At 42.6% G+C, this 12,218-nt stretch overlaps 1 protein-coding gene across 1 annotated transcript in view; it reads right to left on the reverse strand.

Annotated features, from left to right (window-relative positions):
* The window catches only part of LOC135322433 (uncharacterized), a 52,932-nt gene that overhangs the window by 23,358 nt on the left and 17,356 nt on the right, over positions 1 to 12,218 (reverse strand). Inside the window, exons 13-14 of the mRNA XM_064491192.1 lie at positions 7,962 to 8,121; positions 4,193 to 4,908 (exon numbers count right to left, since the gene is read on the reverse strand). The gene's annotated coding sequence lies outside the window, so the exon portion shown is untranslated. The remainder of the gene's footprint in view (positions 1 to 4,192; positions 4,909 to 7,961; positions 8,122 to 12,218) is intronic.

The following is a 12,218-nucleotide window of genomic DNA, read 5'->3' on the forward strand; positions in this document are numbered from 1 at the left end:
ATGATCCCCACGGGTTGGACCACCACGGGGAGAGTCTGGTGGTCCTCAGCACACTGCACGTAGTCAGGGATGTTCATGTTGCAGGCCCTGACGAGAGGGAAGAGGAGACCGAGGTACATACTGTGCTGCGGGCTGCGGGCCTCACTGGGTTGCGGTGACCTGGTGTGTACCAGTCAGAAGGCAGGGGAAGCCCAAGCAAAGCCGGGGGTACAGTTTGTCCTCAGCATCTGCACATGGCTACCGCAGGTCGGATCACATTACGCAGCTTTTGGTCTAGGCTTCCGACCTCTGCAGAAAGGGTCATTTCTTGTTTTCTGTTTCCAAACACCTAGCCAGTCCCTGATGAAAAGTCAGTGCTCAAATCTGCTGAATAAAGGAATGAATAAAGGAACTGCTTCCACAACCCTCAGCAGGATATAATGCAAAGAAACACAGTAGGATCAAAAGACCTGGATTTCAACTCCAATTTATTTGAACTCCTAAGCTGCAGAATACTTGATAAGAAAACTTGCTTTGGGGAGGATGGTACAGTTCAGTGGTAGAGCACATGCTTAGCATGTATGAGGTCCTGGGTTGAATCCTCAGTACCTCATTTAAAAAAAAATGAAACAAATAAATAAACCTATTTACCCCCCTCAAAAAATATTTTTTGAATTCCAAATTCAAGAGAAAAAAAAAACACCTTGCAATTGACACAACATTGTAAACATGAGTATACTTCAATTAAAAAAAAATCCTTGCCTTACAAGAATATATCTGGATTATGGAAGTTTACAAATGTAAAATGCCTAGGGTCCCACCTGCATAAGAAGAAGGAACTGTACAAATTTACTATCCCTCATTTATGAGCTATATTTCCTTTGGGGGGTTTATAACCTCTCAGAGCTAATTTTCTCAGATTAAAAAAAGAAGGAAACATTACCGGATTCTCCATACTGCTGAAGAATCAGATAAACCTATGATAGCATCTGACCCACAGAGTTTACTCAATAAATGCTTGTTGAATGAATGAATAAACAAGCAAAGTGAATGCTGCTCCCTGCCACAGAGCATCATGATGGTACTGCCTGGAAATCCCAAGCCCACGTTTCACCCGACTCTACACTAACCATGGGTGACCTGGGCAGGCCTGTGTGCTCCTCTTAACCCCAGTTTAATCATGAATAGGAATGAGGGCAATAACACAAACCTCAAAGGGTTTGTGAGTCATTACTGAATTGTATCCCAACTTTGCAAGATGGAACCTTTAAAGAAACTTGGGCAAAAAGTCCGTAGGCCCTCTCCATATTATCTCTTACAACTACATGGGAATCTACATTATATCTCAAAATAAAAAGTCTAATTTATTAAAGAGGCTGTTGAGGTTAAATGAGCTCACTGTCTCAAATAAGGAACACACAGTACAAATAGGTCAATGCCCAGCAAATGAGATACACTCAGTAAATATTCCCACTGAGCCCACTGGTCCCTCCAACTTCAGAGCACGATGATGTGTCCTCATGGCCAGAGGCCCCTGCACCTGAAACTAACAAAGCTAATGGTCCCCACTTTCAAGAGCCCCTGCCACCACCGTAGGTCTAATTTTGTACTTGTAATTTTTTTTCTTTTTATTAAATAGAAAAACGTAATTGCATAGCCTTCAGGTCACCAAAAGCTGACTACAGAGATCATGATGGCAGCCCTTCTTCGTGAAACAATAAAATGAAAAGCCATTTCCACAAGATCTCTGTGTAAATCCACTAAGGAACTTCATCCTGGACTGAGAGGAAGAGGCCTGGGGAGGAGGGGGCCATCTGCGGCACACAGACCCATGGGCCACCTGTCCCACGATGGACTTTAGACCCAACACTCACCCTCAAGGAACTTCAAAATAGACACAGACAGAGTGCTGTGGACAAGATTTTTTTTTTTTAAAGAAATCCCAGATTCTCTCGCAGGTTTTGTTTCTACCAAGAAACAAATGTCTTATGTGTATAATGTTTCACAAAAGACTTAAATTATTATCACCCCAACTAGGCGCATTAAGAAACTGAGGGAGAGAGTTTTATCACATTGTGCAAGATTAGAGAGAGGCAAAAAAAAAAATATTAGAGAGAGGCCACGTCGGACACTGTATTTAAACCCAAGACCCTGTTCCAGTGCTCACACTAGAAAGTGGGATATACTGCCCCTTTCCTGCCCTCTCCCTGCAATAAATGTCTGAAGAGTCTTTTCTGTGCCACCTGGAATCACAATCACTTCAATTTTCCACAAAGAGCTATGTCACTCCTTGGAGGATGTGTCAAAATCTGTATGTTGAATGGGAGGAGAGATTTGTATATTCGGTTTCTCAAAGGAAACATGGCTTAAAAGAAACTGAAAAGCACTTTTCTAGTCTAAGTCTTCATTGTGCAGAGAAGGAAACGGAGGCTCAGAAGAGATGAGGAAAGGGCCTTATTAACAAATATTGCCTCAGCGCAGCACCAAGCCAGCCTTGGGTACTTCTGGGGGAGTATCTGGAAGGCCCAGGAGAATGAGTCTTAGAAAACGGAAAGAGAAGAAGCATACAAGGACCCGTCTCTACACCACCATACCATGAAGTTCCACCAAATTACCCAGTATGGGTGCAGCCAACATTAAGGTGGGCTAAACAGGTTATAGAAACCTGGAAGTCTCAACCATAGTGGAAATTCCAACGTTTACTATGTTTTTATTCCCAGTTCAAGCATCAGCTCAGTGGGCACTCTGTACCAGGCACTATATGAGGCCTGGAGTTCTCCCAAATACACAACTCTTATATCACGTGTGCAAGCCACACACAGGCCCACCAAAAGGAAAATGTCCACAGATAAGGTGGAATTACTGAAACTGAAAGCAGCCAACCAGCATATATTACTAGCAAATACGTTGCTGCTAGAAATAGACTCATGGACATAGAAAGCAAACTGTGGTTAGCAGGCAGGAAAAGGGGGATTAACAGATACACATTAATAAATATAAAATAAATGACAAGGACCTACTATATAGCACAGTTAACTATATTCAATTTCTTGTAATGAGTTGTACTAAAAACAATCTAAAACATATGTAGATACATATGCATATGTTTATAAATGAATCTCTGCTGTACATCTGAAACTAACATTCTAAATTGACTACACTTCAATAAAAAATAATTTTAAAAAATAAGTAAAAATAAAAGCAACGCCATTTAGAAAAAATAAAAGAATACTCTGATCCCCTTAGCTGTAGGTGCTGGAGAATTCTGGTTACAAACACCAAGTCCACTGGATCACTCCAGCACTGACTGTCACTCTTTCTGACCATCAGAGAGTCACTTGGCTTCAGTGAGTTTACTTTTCTCTTCTGTGAAAGGCTTCAGTTGCAACTAACGATGTATAGAATCTCATCATTCACAAACCCAACAATTAAAGAGGACTTCCCATGGGCCAGGCTCTGGAAATATGAAAATATAGGGTCCGAGATATATTCATGGGTAGAAGAAATTTATGCCATAAAGACATTAATTCTTCTTACTTTGATAGACAGATTCAATACAATTCTCTTTAGATTTCATACCAGATTTTTTATGGGTAACAAGAGAATTTATGGTCAGGAACAGCCAAGAAACTTCTTTAGAACCAGCACTGGGAAGGTGTGGATAGGTCATTCATTTCCACTGGTCTTTCTGAAGTGATGAAAACGTTCTGGAATATTAATGGTTGCACCACTGTGAATATGCTAAAGCTGCTGAATTGTAGCATTTATGTGGGTGGACTTCATGGTGTGTGAACAATATCACAATAATGATGTTAAATGAAAAAATATTTCTTGACAATTATTTTTCCCTCTATACAACTAGTCTGCCCCACAATTTAAGAAGAACAAAAAAACCAAAACAAACCAAATTTTGCCAGGAGCTCTTTAGGACTGCAATGTCCCTGAGTCTACAAAGCCTCTGGTGGTGCTGTTCCTGTTAACACACCCTAGCTGGATTGGGCTAGTTAGGGACTGTAACTATTTTTTTTAACATCGACGGTCACACGTTTCACCCTGGGAGAGGGAAGGATGGAGGATGTCACAGGCTCATGCCTTCAGCTGATTTTTAACTGAACCAAGCCTTGCTTTCAACACTGTAATCCCTCTCACTATAAAAACAGTGACATCATCAAGCACCGCCATCATAACACGTGAAAGTGTTCAAGGTACTTACCTGGGGCAGAAACACTGAGGGAGGAGACGGAAGCACGCTCAGCACTGACGCTCCCTTTTCCCGACTCCACCAGGAGAAGCTGGGGTTTACAGCCGGAGGCACTCAGCCGGGGGAGCAGCGCAGACACCACTGAGCTGGTCCCCAGGGAGAGGGAAAGGGAGAGGAGGGCAGCCCCGGGGTCGCGGGGCAGGGAAAGACGGGGGGGACGCGGGTTGTAGCCCCGCTCGGAGGCCAGCCCCAGCCCCAGCCGCCCGACTCATCCGGGTCCGCAGACACCGCCCGCCAAGGACACAGTCCGCCCAGGGGCGGGGACGGGCTGGCGGCCGAGGAGAGGCAGCCCGGGAGGAGAGGACTCGCGGGTGGGAGAGGGGAAAGGGACGCCAGCCACGGACACAGGGGAGCCCGGCTGGGGCGAGAGGCGGCAGGTGCACACCTGGCCCTGGACAGCTGTGGCCGGGGCGCCGGGGCAGGAGCAAATGTCCTACCGGGCGAAAGAGCTGAGCAGCTTTTGGGGCCGATCCCCGGCTCGGAGCTGGAGCTTCCAACCCTCGTTCCAGCTGGCAACGACTGCGCATGCGCAGCAGGGCCAGCGATCCTCTCCGAGTTCTGTGAGAGAAGGTGGGGAAGCGAGGGACGGAGAAGATGGGAGGAGGACGGGAGAAGGGGAAAAGTGGAGGAAGAGACATGGACAGGAGGAGCAGAGAGAAGGCAGGGATCTGGAGGGTGGAGGAGAGTAGCAGAGATGGAGAGAAATAGTTTTAACTCTGGGGGCATCCTGAAGGAGGAAACAGTCCTGCCTTTGCACACTTCTCTAACCCTTTAAGGCCCGCAGCTCATATTTTACCTCCCTGGTCCAGCCCTCCACCCAAGACCTCTGCAGAACCCAAATGGGGATCAAACCCGTTGCTCCCAAGTGGAGCTGGGTTTCCTTTTGCTCTGGGAACCAAGCACCCGCAGGTGTTGTCGCTCAGAACTACCTTGGAAAGAGTACATATTCCCCTTTTACATGCTGGGACACAGGCAGGCAAGATCTCTGCCTTACCTCCACTGTCCCAGGTGTTGTGCTGGCGGGGAGCGGGAGGTACGAGGTCAGATCCGAGAAGGAGCATACTGCCTGAGTGTTGGTGCATAGTCCCCATCCTTCCTGGGTAAACCATACCCCACCCTCGGGGAACCATCAAGGGCACATAGTATGTCCCTGGGTGTGGGATAGCTGCCCTCAATTCCAGTGCCCAGCTTGCTAGGAAGATAGGAGTGTTACTGAGTCCAAATTCATTCTCCTTAATGCAGGACATGCCAGTAAGTTGGGAGACCAGGTGTTGGGGCATGGAGTAGCAACTTTCTGTAGACCTAGATGGCAAACTAATGTCCTGGAAAACCATCTCCCCAAGTCAGAATTCAGGCTCCTTTCCTACGTGCTTGGTTGTTGCAATCTTCTTGGTGTAGGAATTCTTTGTTGTTAGAATCCTTTGTTCTTGCAGCTATCTGCCTGGGTCAGATCCCTGTAAACCTCCAACAAAACAAACGTTATTTTCTATTATGTAACTTGTTATCTTTATATGAATGGAAAAGTGTTAAATATCCTTAAAGGTCAGAGCATTCAAAATAGGCTCTCCTGTATATTTTAGGCTCTAGGCAACATTGTTTTACAAGCAAGATGAAGCCTAGGAGACAGAGCACAGGGTTACAGTCAAAGGAACAGATCTAATATGGAGTCAGATTTGTTCTTTTCTATTACCAGGGCAGAAGACACTTGAGGTTTTAAATCCCTTTAAGTTAAAAATAAGTAATACTTTAAAGGAATTTACATACATAGGTCGGAATGTGCATAGCATATCTGCAAAACACACAAAGGATTGTAAACAGTGGCATCTCCAGGGAGGGCTGAAAGAAGAGAAGATGAGGGAAAACTTCTTTCACTTGTGTATTTTTGTGCTCTGTTTGAATTTTTTTTAACCACATGCATGTATTTCTTTTTCAGTTAAAAAAAATGTGTAATGGAGCAAAGGAGTAGCAAGCTCAGCAAATACAGCAGCCATGGAATCACTGAGCCATCAATTTTGATTTTAGCCAGGAAGCATTTATTGACTCTCTCCTATGTGCCCAGTGCTATTTTAAGATTTCTTTTATTTTTTTTTTTATAAAATAATAAAGTGCTATTCCTCAACCCTGCCCATGGCTGGTGGAAATCCAACTGAGTTTTTATTGAGTTGTTTTCCAAGAAGTAGAGATCAGTTATAAACAGAACACATCTTCAGGGCAAAACAGGCGGAGTGGTTTTCCAGCAGGCTAGATAGCTATGAAGGGTTTTCAACAGAGGCACACAGAGGCTGAGAGAGAAAGCCTCCAGGACCCTACGAAAAGCTGCCCAAACTGCCTTCTCCATGGCACTACTGAAATAGGAAAGAAAAAATCTGACTCCATACTAGATCTATTCCTTTGACTTTAACCCTGTGCCCTGTTTCCTAGGCTGTTTTGTTGGTTCTGCACCTTTTGTAAAACAATGTTGCCTAGAGCCTGAAATATACAGGAGAACCTATTCTCAAGGCTCTGACTTTGAAGGATATTAACACTTTTCTATTCACATAAAGATAACAAGTTACAGAATAGAAAATAACATTTGTTTGTTGGAGGTTTACACGGATGTGACCCAGGTGAAGAGCTGCAAGAACAAAGGATTCTAACAACAAAGAATTCATACACCAAGTTTGCAACAACCAAGCATTCCCACTTCCCATTTTTAATAAAAGAAGAGCCTGAAATTTGACTTGGGGTGATGGTTCCTCAGGACATTATTCTACCATTTCTCAGCTGGCTTTCCAAATTAAAGTCGCTATTTCTTGCCCCAAAACCTGGTCTCCTGATTTATTGGCCTGTAATGCACGAGCAGAACAAGCCTGGACTCGGAAACACAGACATTGAAAGTACCCATTTGGTATATTAAATGACCTGCTTCTACTCATCTTCCTGACGTTTTATTCTCTTGACCACTCCTGCTATGTTTATGAAAAACCTGTCATGTGGACACATTTCCACCTCTAGCCACTACCCTTCCAGGTAAGAACTGATGCCAAGAAGGCAATGGAAGTTGCTAGAAGGTATTACCTGGACAAAATAGAGCAGATGTGGGTTCTGGCTGATGTTCAGGAGCTGGATGTTATACCTGACAAGATGTTATAAGTACGGATAGACAGCTGGGCACCAAAGGAGAAGCTTCTAAACTTCCATGAGGGACTTGTTGAATAGGAAGTAAAAGTCCCAGGCTATAGCTCGGATCCCACCACGAGCTTCCTGGGTGAGTCTGGGCAAGTAATTTAAAATCTCTAGGCCCGTGCTGTCCAACATGGGAGCCACCAGCAACATGCAGGATTATGAAGTTATTCTGTAGCCAGACAGAATTATAAAAAGACATTTTATTGCAAAGGCCCAGCAGGTATAATATTTAAAAACGTTATTGGTTATCTTGACCTAACGAGTTATTTTTGTATGTGTAGGTTTCTGTGGTTTGTAAGGCCTGTGACTAATGATTCCGTTACAGTGATGTATTTTGAAATTATAAGTTACTAGACACAGTATCCTCATATCAAAGTTGAAAAAACTGATCCACATAAGCAAGGTGATCTGACTTATTAGTTATGAGCAGGGGCTCATGGGCCAGCCTGCCTGAGTATAAATTCTCACTCTGCCTCCAGGGGGTTCTGTGTGAATCTTGGACAAATTATTGTTGTTTTTGTTGTCGTTGTTATTATTTGTGCCTCTTTTTCCTTACCTTTTAAGTAGCGAGGAATATGTGGACTCTATCTCCTACTGTGTTGGCAGGATTAAATGAGTAAACGTCTGTGCTGCCCACTTCCCTGGGTTTCAGCATTCTCCAGGCAATCAGTGCCAAACTCAGAGGCATTCTCCACTGTCTTCGTCAGTCTGGGATGCTGTAACAAATTACCGCGTGTCGGGTGGCTTAAACAACCAGCATATTCCTTATGGTTTGGAGGCTGAGACTTTCAAGGTCAATGTATCCTTGAGAGGATTGCCAGCTCGAAGATGGCTGTCTTCCCAATATCTTCATATCCCAGAGAGCAGAGAGAAGCAAGCACTCTGGGGGCTTGCATAAGAACACTAATCCCATTCATGAGGGCTCTACTCTCATGACCTCATTTTATCCTACAAATCACCTCCCAAAGGCCCCGCCTCGCAATACCATCACCCTGGGAGATGGGGTTTCGACATACGGATTTTGAGGGGATGCAAACATTCAGTCCACACATCGGCTAAGTCTCCCCAACATGCAGTCATCAAACCTGTAGCTAATTTCAAAGTAATATTTATATCTCTCTGCCCATTTCCATTCCTACATCCACTATCACTGAAGCCCTGTTACATTTTATTCCTTATTTTTCTTGTAGAGATTTAATGGATTCCTCTAACTCCAATGCTCCCCTCGCTCCAGTCTGCTTAACAGCCCTGCCAGGTAAGTCTTCCTTAAAACACCTTCCCATTTCACCTGGTTGTTTTTTAGGTTTAAATGTCAGAATCCTCTCCACACCCCATCCTATACCTTTAATCCGTTAAACTACGGCTCACTATGTTATTTTCCTTTTACCAATGTAAGAAATTTCCATAAGCTTAAGAGCTTAAACCAGCACAGATTTATCAGCTTATGGCTGTGGAGGTCAGAGATCCAACACAGTTCTCACTGTGCTAAATTCAAGGTAGCAGCAGGTTTCCTTCCTTCTAGAGGGTCTAGAAGAGAATGTTTCCTTGTTGTTGTTTTTTTTTTCCAGTTTCCAGAGGTAACCCACCTTCCTTAGCTTGTGCCCCACGACTTCCTCCATTTTCATGGTCAGCAGCCTTTCTGAACATTGCTCTATGGCTACACCTCCCTCTGAATTTAAACTCAGCTGGGAAATGTCCTCCATTTTAAGGACCCCTGTGAATACATTCGGCCCACCTGGACAATCCAGGCTACTCACCCTATTGTCTCATCTCAGGATCCCCTTGTCCCATCCAATTCAGGCATTATGGATGTGGCTGCGACACTCACCTGTGTAACATTTCCTCTCATGAGCATTTTATGGTTCAAGGCACTTATGAATGACTTTTTGTTTTTCTTCCTTAGCCTTTCTGCATTCAGTATGTCTGGTGGATTATATGAATCCTTTTTATTTGTTCCCCTGCACTAATCTTTAATAATGTATCATGGGTTTAAAATGCTAACTGATAGACAATTTAGAAGACAGAAATCCTCTAAGATTTTTGTCCTAAAATATCTGTCATGCATTTTGCCATGTACAGTAACATGTCACAGGTGGCTACCCTGTGGCCGGGGAGGGACATGATTCTGCCATCACACTCCCCTCATTTTCACCAATGTGCTGATCACCTATCCAAGGCTTTATGCTCCTCGCTTCACTCACTTCCTCCTCCTTTCCATTGACTACCCTGTTCCCATCACTTCCTTCATTCAGCACAGCAGGATTTCATGATCACATACTTCTCTAAATAGAAAGGGTATCTTGAATCTAATGTCTGACAACTCTTCTTACTGTATATGCACACACTGACCTTCACATAACCCCGTCTGGCTCTTTATTTTCCTAGAATCTCCCAGAGGAATCAGTTCCATGATGATGGTGATGATGATGATGATACTGACAATGATGACAGGGACCTCTCAAGGATTCTGATAAAGAGGGAATCAATAAAGGGAGGGAATCATTGCAAAATTGCCCCAGAGACAGGCTTAAATGTAAATAACTGCTATAGTGTTTAATGAAATTGACTAATATATAACTATTTTTAAAACTTTATATCACTGAATTTAAAATTTTAACGGGAATTCTCATTCACCAGTAACCAAGATTCAACTCTAGGACCAAAGTCTAAGGATTTTGATCTTCTAACAAATTGTCCACTAGCCTTTTAAACACGTGATCCTTTTAAAAAGCTTAGTGCTGGGCTGAAAATAAGCAGGATTCATACAATCTCACCAGACACAGTGAATGTGGAAAGACTAAGGAAGAAAAACAAAAAGCCATTCATAACGTCTTGAACTTCACGTTGCTCACAGGAGAAAATGTTAGCCAAGGTGAGTGTCACATCAACATGACGCCTGAGTGGGATGGGGAAGCTGATCTTCCTCATCAGACATTTATGCTGATTTGTTAGATGCCAACACAGTTTCCTCATTGGATTTGCTTCTAACAAGTATGGAAGAATTTACGTTCTACCAAAAGCAGTCTAAACATTTTCCCCTGCTGTCAGGTCTCTGGACTGAATGTCCCCACAAGAAGGACATGAATATGCTTCATAGGGAATTCTTCCTGAGAAGAAACAGGATTTTCGAGGGCAGAACTGCAGGCCCCCCATGGAGGGCTGGAGGAGGGCTACAGGGGGCACTGGAAAAACAGCAGGAGTGAGTTCAGATACTACCGCTCAGGTCGCCAAAGACAGCATTGCTATCTCTGAGGATATGACATTCTCCCAAAAGTTCCATGAGTGAAGGTACCTGTGAACACTAAGCAGGTTGTTAAGAAACAGCAGCACATAATTTGCATCACAACTCAATTACAGTATGTTTTGATATTTGGAAAATAATTAGCCCATTGTCCTTTGAAACTGCAGCAGTAGCAATAGAAATAAAAAAGGCTGAGCCGTCTTGGAGACAACAATCAATAAACAATTCTAAATCTGCAGGATTCCTTGACGATATGCAAGCAATGAGCTAGATGTGTCTTGCAGATAGCTCTTACTGCAGGGCGCTGTCCTGCAAAGCATAGAACTAGTTTTCTCAGCAGACAGAGGGAACCAAGTCAAGATTCCAAATCTTGAGAGATTTACTATATGGCAGGAAAGATCACACAAGTACATCCAGCCAAATATGAATAAATGTAATCAAATATTATCAAATGTGATTGGAGCACAGATGAAACAGAAATTCCTTTCATCTGGGATCTAGAGAGACTTCTTCAGAAAATGTGGCTTTGGAGATGGCCAAAGACATGGGTGGAATTTTGGCAGAACAGGATGTAAGGAATTTTAAAACTGATTCTAAAATTCATATAAAAATTCAAAGGATCCCAAATATCCAAAACAATTTTGAACAAGAAAAACAAAGTTGGAAGACTTGCACTATCTGATTTTCAGCTTTTTTTTTTTTTTTTAACTACAGTAATCAGAAAGTATGGTGTTGGTGTAAAACAGGAAAATAGAATAATGGAGCAGAATAGAATGTTCAGAACTAAACCAACACTTATATAGACAATTGATTCTCAAAAAGGATGCAGTGGAGAAAGGATCTTTTCAACAAGTGGTGCTGGAAGAATTAGAGAGTGATATGCAAAAAAAAAAAAAAAATGAACTTTGATCCACACCTCACAAAATATACAAAAATTAACTCACAATGGATCATAGATCTTAATAGGAAATCTAAAACTACAAAACAGCTAGGAGAAAAAGCATAGGCTTAAGCTTTATAACCTTGGGTTTGGCAAATATTTCTTTGCTATGACACCAAAAGTATAATCTATTTTAAAAAGAAACTGATAGAGTGAACTTTATCAAAATGAAGACTCTTCAAAGCTGTTCTAAACACTGCTAAGCAAATGAAAAGACAAGCCATAGACAGAAGCTATTTGCAGATCATATATCTGATAAAGGTCTCTCTTTGTATCTGATCCAGAATAAAGAGGTCTCAAAACTCAATAATAATGCAAACACCTGAATGAATGAATGAGACCAGAAAACACACTTCAGTAAAGATATCCAGATGGATAATAAGCATATGAAAAGATGCTGATTAAAGATGCCATTAGTCATTAGAGAAATGCTTTTAAAAACCACAGTGAGATACTAGTACACATACATACAAGAATGAATACGATTAGAAAGACCGACCTTACAAAGTGCTGGTAAGGAAGTAGAGCAAGCAGAGCTGATACACACCACAAGGAATTTACAATAGTACAACCATTTTGGAACAGTCTTTTACAGTTTCTTTAAAAAAGGTAAATACCTATCTACCATATAA

The sequence above is a fragment of the Camelus dromedarius genome, chromosome 11 (assembly GCF_036321535.1).
Source record: "Camelus dromedarius isolate mCamDro1 chromosome 11, mCamDro1.pat, whole genome shotgun sequence".
NCBI lineage: Eukaryota > Metazoa > Chordata > Mammalia > Artiodactyla > Camelidae > Camelus > Camelus dromedarius.